This window comes from Cebus imitator, unplaced genomic scaffold (genome assembly GCF_001604975.1).
Source record: "Cebus imitator isolate Cc_AM_T3 unplaced genomic scaffold, Cebus_imitator-1.0 Scaffold165, whole genome shotgun sequence".
Classification (NCBI taxonomy): domain Eukaryota; kingdom Metazoa; phylum Chordata; class Mammalia; order Primates; family Cebidae; genus Cebus; species Cebus imitator.
Window position 1 is genome coordinate 1,366,780 of NW_016107480.1, and position 15,166 is coordinate 1,381,945.

The window sequence follows — 15,166 nt, forward strand, 5'->3', positions numbered from 1 at the left end:
ATTCTTTGGCTCTGCCTCAGACCTTCTTGATTAGAAACATTACACTGGAGCCCAGAAATCTGCGTGTTTTGCCAGAGTCCAGGTGATTTTGATGCATGCCAGAGTTTGAGAATCACAGATTTAGAATATCAGTATCACTTAGCAATAATCATTGGATATCATTGTCCTAGTTTCGAAGTCCTGTTACCTCTCAAATGCCTGGCAGATCATGCCAGCTGGTGCCTTCCCTTCTACTGAAATGCTGTCCCCCATCAGCTCTGCGGTGAATTTTAACAATTAGAACTCTGACTTGTGCTACATGTTGTCAGAACTCCCTGTGCCCAGAGATTGAGCACTTTTAAAGCTAGAACTAGTATAAGTTAGGATTCTACCACTGGCCACTAAACAAATTCTGACTAATGTATATTAAACACCTTATGTACACCTATGGGAATGTATTTTTTAAACAATGTTGATAATGATTTAGTACCACATAATTACATAGTGCATTTCTATTTAAAAAGCTCTTTCCTATGTTACTTTATGTGATTTTAATGAGAAAGCCATGAGAGGAAGGGCAAGGCTGATTCAACTGTAGATGCCTATGACTTTCTATACCTTTGAATAATATTTTATTTTTCTTTTATGTCAATGGGAAATATGATAAGGTTAAATAAGGTAGAAACTTCTGGTTGTTCATAGCAGCGTAAGATGCTCTCATTCTTTCATTGCCTTTAATTGAAACTTGCTCCTGTAATCTCAGGAGAACTGAAGAGATAAAGACCTGTCCCCTGACTTCCTCAGAGACCCTTTCTGCAGCATGTGCTGTCACTAAGATGACACAATTCATCCACAAAGCATATGACAGTGTTCAATGACAGTGTTCTCCACATTTACTCTGGGTGTATATGCAGTTTCCAAATGACACACTTGATCCTATCATTTTGGCAGTACTCACATTTAATACCAATCACTGCTCTCAACTAACTGTGATTTACATCAGCTGTTAAGGTAGGCAAATACATTTTTTTCATCGCACCGTTTCTGTATTTTGCAGCTACATTCTTGGTCTCTAGGTCGTTGAAACTGAAATTACCAGTGTTTATTCCTGGAGATATTTTGAAGCTATTCCAACTGATTAACCAGAAAACATTTGTTTACATGCCTAATGAAAGACTGGTATTAAATTAGATATCATGGTAGAGACAAGAAAATACATAAAACATTGTCTGATTCTAAGGTGAGTTTTTCAGGTTGGGTTCCCTAGATTCTGAGCCTGACATGCAAATTCTTGTGCAGGTGATTCACTGGGGGAATGTTTTCAGGGGAATCCTGCAAAGGTAAGGGAAACAAGGTGGGGCAGGGAAAGAAGCTGGGAAAATATAAGGTTTCAGAAAACTAGCCTCAGATTTTTCCCATGGCAGAATCCTAGAGAGTGAATCTCGCAGCGGAGTTTGTCCTACACAAAGGGGACTCCATGAGTCAGTCATTGGCTGTGGATTGCTTCCAGGGTTTGAGGCACAGCAACCCCGGATATCTTAGGGGAGTCGATCCCCATCAACCAAGGGCAATCTTCTAGAAAAGGTTGCAGGTCTGAACATGTGCCAGCCCACACCTGCAGCAGCTGGGCAGTGGGTGCATGAGCCTGGTAAAGGGAAATCGAATAGGACACCACCACCATCACTTAGATAAGAAAATTTTCTGCAATTCTAGCAATAATGATGGTGATGTTAATAGCCAGCTATTATACAGTGCCTAAGTTAACACTGTTTTAAGTGTTTCACAGCTATTGAATCATTTAATCCTCAAAACACCTATAAAACAGGTAATGTTATTATCCCATTTATAGGTGACAAAATTGTAAATAGTCATCATCTTGGAAATGATGTAGGACACAAGGTCTAGCCACACCCAGGCCCAGTGGAAAATATAACCTAGACAATGTGTCAGTGGGGGAAAGAATAGGCTGGACCTGGTGATTATTTGGAGGATGACCTTCCAGATAGAAGTAAACATTAAGACTTATACTGATACTCAAAAGGGTATCAATGATGAAATTTTATCACTCATAGTGCACAAAATACTCTCATCAAAAGTCTAACTTCAACAAAGACCTTGTGAGATAAGGGTTTGGATTCCCATTTTAGAGAACTAAAGATTAATTATCAGATTTGTGATCAACTTGATGACACTCAGAAGGAGTGTCCTAGATGGGTCTCCAGACCAGATCTTTGCTGCCTAGATGGGAACACTTTGAATAGCTACAACTACAAGTAGAAAAGATTAAACGTTTGAAGACTGTTATGGATTGAACCATATTCCCTCAAAATTCGTGTGTTGAAGTCCTAACCCAAAATGTGACTGTATTTAGAGATAGGGCCTTTACAAAGATAATTAAGGTAGATGACATCAGATGAGTGAGCCCTAGTCCAATATGAATGGTGTCCTTATAAAAAGAGGAAGCGACAATTAGGGATGCACTTGCCCAGAGAAAGGACTACATGAAAACACAGTAGAAGGCAGTCATCTGCAAACAGAGAGATGTCAGGAGAAACTGAACTGACAACTCAATCTGGACTTCCAGCCTCCAGGACTGTGAAGAAATAAACTTCTGTTAAGTCAGTTGGTCTGTGCTATTTTGTTATGGCAGCCCTTGCTGACCAGCACAGAGACCAATGTTAAAAAGACCTGGTGAAGTACTTATCACTAAATATGTTGTACACACCATTGATCTTCAAAAGACAGCTGATCTATACACACAGTTCAGCCTCATATTACCAACTATATTAGGTTACTAGGGCTGCCATAACAAAGTACCACAAACTGAGTTGCTCAAACAATAAAAATTAATTGTCTTACAATTTTGGAATATAGGAATCCCAGATAAAGGTGACAGTGGGGTAGGTTTCTCCTGAGGCCTCTCTCCTTGGCTTGCATATGGCCGTCTTCTTCCTCTGTCTTCACACAGGCTTCCTTCTGTGTCTGTGTCCTAGTCTCCTTCTTACACACTGGTCACATGGGATTAAGTCCTACCAAGATGACCTCATGTTAACTTAATGACCTTCTTAAAGACCCTATCTCAAAATACAGCTACATTCTAAGCAACTGGGGGGTAGGGCTTCAACATATGAATTTGGGAGAAAGGCACAAATTCAGCTCATAACACTGATCATTTCTTAGAAAAACTCCAAGTACTTTCTAGATGTAACATGTCCCTTTCCTGAAAACATGAACTGCAGATGTTTCCTTTGTGTAGTTAACTTGCTTTATACCAAGTGACTTGCCAAGAAATCTATAGCTGATTGGGTAAGCAGCTCAATCACAGGGAGTTTTATAGAAATAGTATTGCTACAGAACTCTACCTAATAGCATTGCTTTAAATCGATCAGGGCTAATAAACCCAAACATACCCTTTCTTTTTGTGAGTTTGAATTCATAACATACAAAGAGATAGAAGTAAGTGATCCAAGGCAAAGCAGAAACCGAGATACTGGATCATCAGGATGGTGAAGTGGTAGAGCTGCGAGCCACGGATGCCATCTGTGCTGAAATTTGCCTCTTTGGCCTCAGATACATTCTCTATATTTCTCTAGCACTGATGTCTATCACTAACTCCTGGTTATGTTAAGCTGATGAAAGGCACTGGTAGGAGATGTGGCTGCAGGAAGAAGGGAAAAGCCAGCATACTTTTCCTTCTCTTCCTGTCTCCGTTGGTGTCTCTGACAGAGGCTGTATAACCTTAGGATTCCAGCTTACATCTGAAAGCACCTCATTTGATAGCACAGCCTCCCACCAGGCAGGCCCACCGTGGTTCAGTTTTCCTGCAGGTGGAAACTGTTTCATCCAGTTTTCCACCATGCTTTGTGGTTTCTTGTAACACTATCTTTTCTCTTCATCTTTCCAGTTCTTGGGGTGACAGCAGAGTATTGTTTTTAATGGGACCCACCATTGCCTGCTGATCTTCTTGCCTTTCATGACTTGTGAAATCAATTCCTATATTAAATTCCTTCTATTTGAAGCATGTAGAGATTTCCTGTGTAGACTACAATGCCATACTTTGCTAAGGAGATAAATTCTAGAGTTGCTGTCTAGGAACCATCTATTCTACCTTAAAAATGATAACATTCTACTTTCAATCTTTTGCTATGCATGGCAGTGTTAGTTTTTAGAGTTTCTTTCCTTTCCTATAGGCCTTACAATATTTATTTAACATTTGACATAGCCTGAATGTATCTATTCTTGCAACCTGAACATCCAGGATAACTCAGGCAATGACTTGTAAGGGAACAACAGTCTTTTTTTTTTTAAAGGTGATTGGTTTATTCAGACTATCACAGAAGGGTTTAAATTAAAAGTAGATCCTCATTGCAGTCTCCTTATTATTTACATGGATGTTTATTCCATTTATCCATTTACTAGCTGGACTTCTTACACTCAGCTTCAGTGGGAAGGGCAAACTCTGGTTGGAATATAAACACATTTCATGGCTACAGTAATATTTCTTACTGTACAATAGAGATGCTCAACGTATTCATTAGTTAGCCACATATCTTTAAGAACCTCAGAATTAAATTCAAGATATTGCTATGTCAGAACCATGGAAAAAGCTAGAATAGCAGCTTGATCTTTTGGGAGGAAACATGAGCAATCTGGAGTTAAGGCATTTATAATTCTTTTAAGTCCCATGGGAGATTCTATTATGCTCCCAGTGGTGGGAAACACTAGTCTATATTAACAGAACAAAATAATGTCTTTTGATATTTTTTCCTGATAATTATCCTAGCTGTATGGTAGGTTTTCTTGCTCTGAGTTGATGTGTGATATTAAAAGAATATTTGAAAGAATAAATGATTTTGCATCGTAATATGGTTTGGCTCTGTGTCCCCACCCAAATCTCATCCTGAACTATACTCCCATAATTCCCATGTGTTATGAGAGGAACCTAGTGGGAGATAATTGAATCGGGGGGCATTTCCCCTATACTGTTCTCCTGGTAGTGAATAAATCTCACAAGACCTGATGCTTTGATATGGGGAAACACATTTCACTTGGCTCTCATTCTCTTCTCTTGTCTGCCACCATGTGAGATATGCCTTTCACCTTCTACCATGATTGTAAGATCTCCCCAGCCACATGAAACTGTAAGTACAGTAAACCTGTTTCTTTTGTAAATTGTTCATTCTCAGGTATGTCTTTATCAACAGCATGAAACTGACTAATACACATTGTTTTAAATTAAATTCATATGAATAACATGTCCTCGGGTTGGCATAGAGTAGAAAACCACATAAAAGAATGTAGCATGTTTTATGGGATATCAGCATATGGGGCATGCCAAGTTGAATCCCAGACCAAAGTTAAGTCAAGAGGAAGATAGCAGTATAACTGTCTCAGACTATTATATGCCAGAAACTGTACTCCTGGGTTTTACAATCAGTTGTTGCAGCACAACTGCTATGGTTTAAATGTTCCCTCCAAAACTCATGCTGAAATTCAATCCACAATGTGGCAGTACTGAGAAGTGAAAGTCCTTAAGAGATGATTAGGTCATGAGGGTAAGATTAATCCATTCATGGATTAATGAGCTAATGGATTAATGAGTTATCGTGGGAACGGGACCAGTGGCTTTGTAAGAGACGAAGAGAAATCTGAGCTAGCACAGTCAGCCCCCTCACTATGTGATGCCCTGAATTACCTTGGGAATGTGCAGAGTCCCCACCAGCAAGAAGGCCCTCATCAAATGTAGCCCCTTAACCTTGGAGTTCTCAGCCTCCATAATTTAAGAAACAAATTCCTTTTCTTTATATATTACCTAGTTTCAAGTATTCTGTTATAAGCAACAGAAAATGGACTGAGATAACCACTTAAGAAACATCCTCATTAAATTTCATGAAGGGAGTTTGTAAGTGGTGGCTTACAGCACTGTTAGCTGACAGGCACTGAAGTCATGCTTATTGTAACACAACTCTGCTGGGCAGGAAGGAGGACAACCCAAGCCGTCTGCTGCACATCATGATGAGGGGGGTGACCAAACACTAGTTGAACAGATGACATAACTGAGAGGCAGCCAAGCTGTCTGGTGGTACAAGACTGGTGAGTAAGAAGAGCAAACAAGTCTTCCTAGGCATGGGATAGACAAGAAGAGGCGTGATGACTCACTCAAAGAGCCTGTGATTAGATTCTCCATACTGGGGAAAGATCAGGCCGTGCTAACCTGCTTTCAGATTCAGAGAGGTGCAGCAAACATGCATGGAGTGTGGCTGAGAGTCCTGGCGAGGAGCTTACTCACATAAGGGACCTGAATACTTCCTGAAAAGCAGCACATTCTAAGGGAATGAGAGAATCCAGGATTGGGAAGTGCAGGGTTTTCTCTGCATTTGCCATTACTGTACCTGGTGATAATGACCCAAGGGTGGGTTTTCACATCAAGTTAGATGAGTGGTATCTTTTGGAAAAAGGAACAGCCAGGAGGCACAAGGGGAAATGGTGCCAAGAGTGTGAGTCTGAGATTTCTCACACAGGTTCTGGGGCCACCTATTTTCTTAATGTGGTCTGATTTGTTTATGTTCCTCTATTGCTTTCCATTGATGCTTCTTTCTTCCAGAGGAAAAATGCAAAATCCTGGGTCAGTGTATTTTACTTAAATGATAACTGATTCAGATAAGCTGTGTGATGTTACTCATTTCAGTATTAATGGCATCAGCGTGATTCAACAGGTAATGTTTTACTAACTTATTTGAAATAATTATTTAGAATTGTTTGCACAGTAATTTTATCAACACTTTCTATTTATGGCATAAAACATAAGGCAAGTAAGATAAATTGTTTCGTGTTGATAAGGAAAATAAGAAAAAGACTCTGTAGTTTTTTTTTCTTTTCTTGGACTTTAATGCTTTAAATGAAAAGACTTCAAGGCATATGCTTCTTTGAGATAAAATACATTTTATATCACTGTCTTTCCTCTCACATCATGGGCCTCCGCCTTCACCCCCTCAGATGGTGGCTCAGAGACAAGACTTATCTCTTCCTAACATGCATCTGTCATATTTCTTAAATGAATGAAAACCTTGTTTAAACAGGGGAGCAATATAATGATATCCTCACCTGTTTAAATGACTATGAGTATGCTTTGGTCATCATCATTAAAAATATGTTTACTTGGCAAGTTCTACCGCTATATGAATTACCCTACAAGAATTCTGCCAGAATGGTTATTAGGCAGTGTAAATGTAGTTTAGTGACTGTTTCATGTATTTTAAAATTCAAGGCAACAGTTTAATAAAATGAAGAAGAAATGGGTTTTGGAGATACAGCTTAGTTCTGATTCTAGGTTTTCTATTTAATTCCTGTGTGACTTTGGGCAAGATGTATGACCTCGGGCAAGATGTATGACCTCAGATATGAAGACCTCAGATGCCTCATTTATGAAATGAGAATAAAGCCTACTTTCTTGGGTCATGGTGAGAAAGAGGTACTAGGTTAAAATACCTGGCAGGGTTCTGGCACAGAGTGGGTGCATAAAAATTATTGATGCTTCTTTTAGACTTTTCATTTTCCTATTTTTAATTCTTCTACGTGAGAATTGGCTGGAGATTTTTTATTTTATTAGATTTAAAGTTGACTTTGTTAGCATCTTGCAAGAGTAAGTCAAATTTGCATTTTCTTAAGATAAAAGATAGCAGAAACTTCAGTGAAAATGCAGCCATGGAGCTGGTGAGTCAGGGCAAGTAATCTTGGCTCTGGTGATTTTTCTCTTGCCTTTTTGATCATTTCACATCTTTCCATTTTAATTTCAAATTTTCCAAATGTTAGCAAAACTAACACTTTCCAGTTCTATACAAAACCATTTAGAATTTATATTCTAGAGAGGTCTAAATGGGTGGCAACATTTTGAATACTTGCAGAAACAGTTTGACAAGTTCAGTTTAAAGAAAAGGGACACAAGTAATGGGCACAAAAACAAACTTGTGGGTACAACTTCAAGCTGCCTGCCTTTTTTTCCAGAATGACTAGTTTGCAGTTTTAAAAGACCCACACAAAGAGCCCTTTCTCTAGAGGATAATAACATTTCAATGTCACTGTGGCTGGCAGGTCAGCTGGGAAAGGGGCTAGGTAACAGAGAACATGGTTCTGGGCTTCATTTTCTTCTAAACAAGGGAATAGCCCATATTTCAAGAGAATACCTATCATCTTCTAATCTAAAAAGAAAGCAGCTTTAGAAACAGTATGATGTAGTAAAAGGATTCGAGCTTAGGAGACAGATAGACTTTAGTTCAGCACTCAGCAGAGGCCATAAGCCAGCTGGACACATCTGAGGTGCTGTTATCCATCTGTGCCTTTGTATCTGAAAAAGGAGATGCTTCCATCCAATCTGCTGGCCGGTTGTGAGAATTCAATAAGATAACGCATGAAAAAGTGCCTTGCATATACTAGATTCTCAATAAGAGATACTGATTTTAACTAAAGATATTTTTATTTATAATTTTAAAGTTAAATCAATCTTAAGAGGCCAAGAAGGTTTGGAAACCTCACGGAATTCTCCTGAAGAAATCTTCTAGGGGTTTCTGTGAAATAATATCATGAACATATGGAGTAGATTTCCAACTTGAACACACTGTGGCCTCAGGATTAAGATGAAAATTATTGACTTTAACCCACCCTGGAAAGTTTGACAGGGGTTCAACACATTTGACCCTTTACAGACCTGAATTTGCCAATACCGAGGAGCTAGGGAGTGTTGAACGAAGAAATATATCTGCGTCCAAGCCTTCAGAATCCATGTGATTTAAAGTTCAGGGATGCACATGCAACTGACCTGTTGTGGGACTCACCATGGATGCTTCTTAATACCGTGACCACTTTTTCCTGTCTCCTGCCCCATTTATATTTCTGGCGGCACTCCTTAGACATTAAATCACTGCCTCAAGCAAAGCATTTTCTTTAGTGCTACTCTTTAGCTCATTCCCAAAATTATGCTGCCATTGGATAAGTTTCAATTGCTTCTGAGAGACCCTTGTTTGACTTTTGGATTCCATTCACATGATTTTATCCTTCATAACTCATAGATGATCATTAATAATAAATGCTGTTAAGAGTATGTTATATGAAAAGTAATATTAAGAGGCTGAACTTCTAAGGCAAGACCTATTAGGCTGTAGTAAGACATTAAAGTTGTAGGGAAACTTATTACCTCTCTGAATTATGCTTCTCAATCTTTCTCATGTGTCTTCTTGTCTTAATGCAGTTATATAATAGAATTACAATTTAGAAAATGTCAGAACTGAGAGTTTATTAATCCAACCTCCTAACCCTACTGGTAGGAGAACTGATAAAAATATTTACTTTGAAAGAGTATTTTAAAAGCATACACATTGTCTTAAAGATAACCAGACTGTTAATATTGGCACCAATCCTGTGAAAGGATATTTAAGCCAAGGCCAAATTAGAGATTGAGAAACTAAGTTGCTCATATGCCCATTGATTGCTGAGCAATAGAGGAGAATGACTTAGTGAAGCACATTTTAGAGTTCAACAAATTAAGATTCAACTCTCAATTTGACTAGTGCTGTGATCCAGTTTCTTAACTTTAGAAAGCCTCAGGACTTTTATTTTATAAATGATAATGAGGATGCTACCATGTAGGAATGTTGTAGGTATTGCAGAAAATATGCAAATAAACTAAGGGAAACCTAACATACAGTGTATTTTTAATAAACCATAATTGTAAACATAATAACAAAAAAAATTCTCATAGTACACCAAAATAGAACCTCCTTAAAGCATAGATCTCACAGGGCCTATAAAACAATAACACAAGGAAGAAAAGCCAAGGTATTCAGGCAACAAATAGTACAATGAATAGAATAATACCTTATATTTCAATCTCACATTGAAAGTAAATGGCCTAAATGCTTCACTTAAAAGATACAGAATAGATAAGAATTCACCAACCAGTTTTATTCTGTCTTCAGGAGACTCGCCTAACACGTACATAAACTTAATGTAAAGAGGTGGAAAAGATATTCCATGCAAATGTACACTGAAAGTGAGCAGGAGTAGCTATCCTTATATCAAAAAAAACAAACTTGAAAGCAACAGCAGTTAAGGAGGACAAAGAAGGACAGTATATAATGATAAAATAACTAGTCCAACAGAAAAATATCACAATTTTAAGTATATATGTACCTAATACTGGAGCTCCCAAATTTATGAAACAATTACTACTAGACCTAAGAAATGATATAGGCAGCAACACAATAATAGTGGGGCACTTTAATACTCCACTGAGAGCACTGGTCAGGTCATTAAGACAGAAAATCAACAAAGAAACAATGGACTTAAACTATACCCTACAACAAATGGACCCAACAGATATTGACCAAACATTCTACCCAACAATGCAGAATACACATTCCGTTCATCAGCACATGGAACATCCTCCAAGATAGACCATATGATAGACTGCAAAACAAGTCTCAATAAATTTAAGAACATCAAACTATATTATAAGGCCATAGTCACCAAAACAGCATGGTACTGGTATAAAATAGACACACAGACGAATAGAATGAAATAGAGAACTGAGAAATAAAGGCAAATTCTTATAGCCAACTGATCTTTGGCAAAACAAACAAAAACATAAAGTGGGGAAAGGACACCCTATTCAATGAATGGTGCTGGGATAATTGTCTAGCCACGTGTAGGAGAATGAAATTAGATCCTCATCTCTCACCTTATATGAAAATCAACTCAAGATGAATCAACAACGTAAATCTAAGATCTGAAACCATAAAGGTTCTAGAAGATAACATCTAAAAAACCCTTCTAAACATTGGCTTAGGCAAAGTCTTCATGACCAAAAACCCAAAAGCAATGCAATAAAAACAAAGATAAACAGATGGGCCTTAATTAAAGTACTCTGTGGGATTTTCTCCCATTCTGTGGGTTGTCTGTTTAGTCTGCTGAATATTTTTTTTCCCACAGGGAGTAAACAGACAACACACAGAATATAAGAAAATCTTTACAATCTATACTTCCAACAAAAGGCTAATATCCAGAATCTACAAAGAACTTAAATCAGCAAGAAAAAACAAACAATCTCATCAAAAAGTGGATTAAGGACACGAATAGACAATTATTAAAAGAAGATACACAAATGGTGAACAAGCGGATGGAAAAATGATCAACATTACTAATGATCAAAGAAATGCAAATCAAAACCACAATGAGATACCACCTCACTCCTGCAAGAATGGCCATAATCAAAAAATAAAAAGTAATAGATGTTGACATGAATGTGGTCAAAAGGGAATACTTTTACACTGTTGGTGGGAATGTAAACTAGTATAGCCACTGTGGAAAACAGCATGGAGATTCTTTAAAGAACTAGGCTGGGCGTGGTGGATTACGCCTGTAATCCCACCACTTTGGGAGGCCAAGGCAGGCAGATCATGAGGTCAGGAGATCAAGACCATCCTGGCTAACATGGTGAAACCCCATCTCTACTAAAAATACAAAAAATTAGCCAGGCGTGGTGGTGGGCGCCTGTAGTCCAGCTACTCGGGAGGCTGAGGCAGGAGAATTGCTTGAACCCGGGAGGCGGAGGTTGCAGTGAGCCAAGATCATGGCACTGAGCTCCATTCTGGGCTTCAGAGTGAGACTCCATCTCAGAAAAAAAGAAAAAAAAAAGTAGATCTAACGTTTGATTCAGCAATCCCATGACTAGGTATCTGGCTAGTAGAGAAGTCATTATGTGAAAAAGATATTTGCACTCGCATGTTTACAGCAGCACAATTTGCAAATGCAAAAAATATGCAACCATATATATATCTCACACTGTGGGGCTCTGGGCAAGACGTAGCCTCTGATCCTGATCTACATTGCGGAATAACGATGCTCACTGCAAAGGACTGTGAAGGTCAAATGGATAGCACATATTCAATGTACATGTGTTAAATCCTCGCTATCTTTCAGCCTCAGTGTTATATGTATCATTTTCTTTATTCAGGCAAAATGCAACTTTGTTTTTGTTGCATTGTTTTTGGGTTCTTAGTCGTGAAGTCTTTGCCTAGACCAATGTCTAGAAGGGTTTTTCCATACCATGGAATACTACTTGGCCATGAAAAGGAAGAAACTGATGGTGTTTGCAGCAGATGACGCAATTGGAGACCATTATTCTAAGTGAAGTAACTCAGGAATGGAAAAACAAACATTGTGTGTTCTCACTCATTTGTGGGTGCTCAGCCATGAGGATGCAAAGGCATAAGAATGATACATTGGACTTTGGGGACTCAGGAGAAAGGGTGGGGGACAGTGAGGGACAAAAGACTATACATTGGGTGCAGTGTACACTGCTCTGGTGATGGCTGTACCGAAATCTCAGAAATCACCTCTAAAATACTTATTCATGTAACTAGACACCACCTGTTCCCCAAAAACCTATTGAAATAAAAAACAAAAATGTTAAAAAAAAATGAGAATAAAACCTGAATAGCTATGATCCACAAAATACAGTCTCTTTAAGAGACAGAAAATGATACTTCAAAGTTCCCTAGTACTAGTCCAGAATTATAGACCAGCCACAGAGAATTTGAGTGACTAAAGGTCTTGATTTGTTCAGTGTACCAAGATGACACTGGGTAACACTAAACAGTTCAGGCCGTGGAGAGATAGAACATCATGGTAAATATTGTAAGCTCCAGTGCAAGAGGACTTTCCTTGCACCCAGAGATGCCACTTCCTATCTGTATAGCCTCGAACAAATCATCTAATCACTCAAAACTTCCGTTTTCACTTCTGTAAAATGGTGATAATAGTAGAGGTACTTGGGCTTGTTGTGGAGATTATGCGAAGCAAAATGCTTAGTCCACGGCTGGGCATACACTAAGAACTCTCTTTTTCTGTATACATGTATATCTATGTTTTTATATTTGTATATGAACTCTCTAGGTATGTAAATTTATAAGTAAATACATATAAAATGTATGGATATATTCCTACATATAAATCGTGATGAAGTACACACAAAATCATTTACGATCGTCACCATTTTTGGGTGTACAGTTCGGTGGCATTAAGTACATTAACATTGTATCACTACCATGTGTCTTCAGAACTCTTTTCATCTTGTAACTGAATCTCAGTACTGATTTAAAATACCTCTCAATGCCCTTCCTCCACAGCCCCTGGAAACCATGATTCCATTTTCTGTCTCTGAATTTGATGGCTCTAGCTGCCTTGTATCAGTGGAGTTACATATTTGTCCTTCTGGGACTGGTTTAATTTCACTTAGCATAATAACTGCAAGGTCTATCCCTGTTGCAGCGTGTGTCAGATTGCCCTCCTTTTTAAGGTGGAATAATTTTCCATTGTACGTAGATATCATATTTCATTGATGGAGACTTAGGTTACTTCCACTTCTTGTCCGCTATGAACAGGGAATAACGCTGCTATGAACATGAATGTACAGTTTTCTGAGACCCTGCTTTTAATTCTTTGGCGTGTATACCCAGAAGTGGAATACCTGGATCATATGGTAGTTCTACTTCTAATGTTTGGCAGAACTGCCATCTGTTTTCCATAGTGGTTGTACCGTTTTACTCTACCGATTTACACTACCAATGAACAAGTGTTTCAATTTTTCCACATCTACATCAGCACTCGTAATTTTCTATGCATCTTTTTTTGATAGTAGCCATCCTAATGGTTATGAGATAAATATATATTTTAAATGCCAAATTTATGTTATTTTATTATGTGCATGATTGTCTCTGTGGAGTCTAATTTAAGAGTCTTATTGCCCACAATCGTGGAGGTGGCTAATCCTGGGGTAATATATAAATCAGACTCCAGGACTGGGAGGAGTGCCTTCTTCAATAGGTGTGTGTGTGTCTGTAGAATGGAGAAGGCTAAAAAATGTAAACTGGGGGACAGGTGGGGCAGAAATGTGGTCACAGGAGGAAAAAGCAAACTTCCGGCTACACTAACCCAAGCTGGATACATCGTTACATATTAATTTAATCAGAACTTTGTTTTGGTTGTCGTGGGTTGTAGAGGTTTTGGCTTTAGAGATAGACATCTGAGTGTGGCCCCACGGTGGGGAGCTGAGATGCTGGTGATGAAAAAGACTGCTTTGTAGGTTGCTGTGAAACCCAGCGGGAGACAACCAAGGCAGCGAGCTTGCTCTCTTGAACGCCACAGTTTCTGAGACTGGGCTTGAGAGGCACCCTAAGCCTCTACCTACACTCTGGGCAGGGGCAACAAACACGTCTCTGAAAGGGTCACTGTCAGCAACCTAGAAGTCCTCAAATTATGGAGGGAAACACTAGACAAAGGAAGATCAGACTTCTTGCTACCCTGGACAAATATGGGCTCAGAGACCTCACAGACTGCTACTTTTCATTTCTTTTCTTTTTTTTTTTTTTTTTTTTAGACAGAGTTCTGTTCTTATCATCCAGACTGGAGGGCAGTGGCCCAATCTCGGCTCACTGCAACCTCCGCCTTCCAATTTGAAGCGATTCTCCTGCCTCAGCCTCTGAGTAGCTGGGATTATTGGTATCCACCACCACCCATACCCGGCTAATATTTGTATTTTTAGTAGAGACAGGGTTTCACCATGTTGGCCAGGCTGGTCTCAAACTCCTGACTTTGTGATCTGCCCGCTTTGGCCTCCCAAAGGACTAGGATTACAGGGGGAAGGCACAACACCCAGCCTGAACTTTACTTTTAATGTTCTTAGAATGGACCTGAAGCTGTATGTTTCGTGTGCAAAATATCCCCATTACCCTTTGTGTATGTAGATTCATGCAGAAGCTGAGGTCTTGGGAATGCAGCAGCACTGAACATTGCAGATTGGACTTTGATTTGCTGTGAGCACTCCGCATGGCCACACAAACAGCAGGGAGCCTCCAGGTACCAGGCTCAAAACCTATTGGCCAGGCTTTATGGCTGGGGCAAGTTGGAAACAGAAATCCTTCAGTCACATTTCATTGATTTGCAGCTAAGTTAGTGATTGTCTGAGACAGTTGCTGTTTAGTTTCATTTTGTGGAATGGAGAGGTGTGTACTTTATTTTCTTAAAATTTCGCTCCTCAAATTTAATATCCATTTGATTATATTAAAGTGAGTATGAACATAGATACATGTCAAATGTTGAGAAGCGGATTGAGATATTCAGAGAATAATTTTTT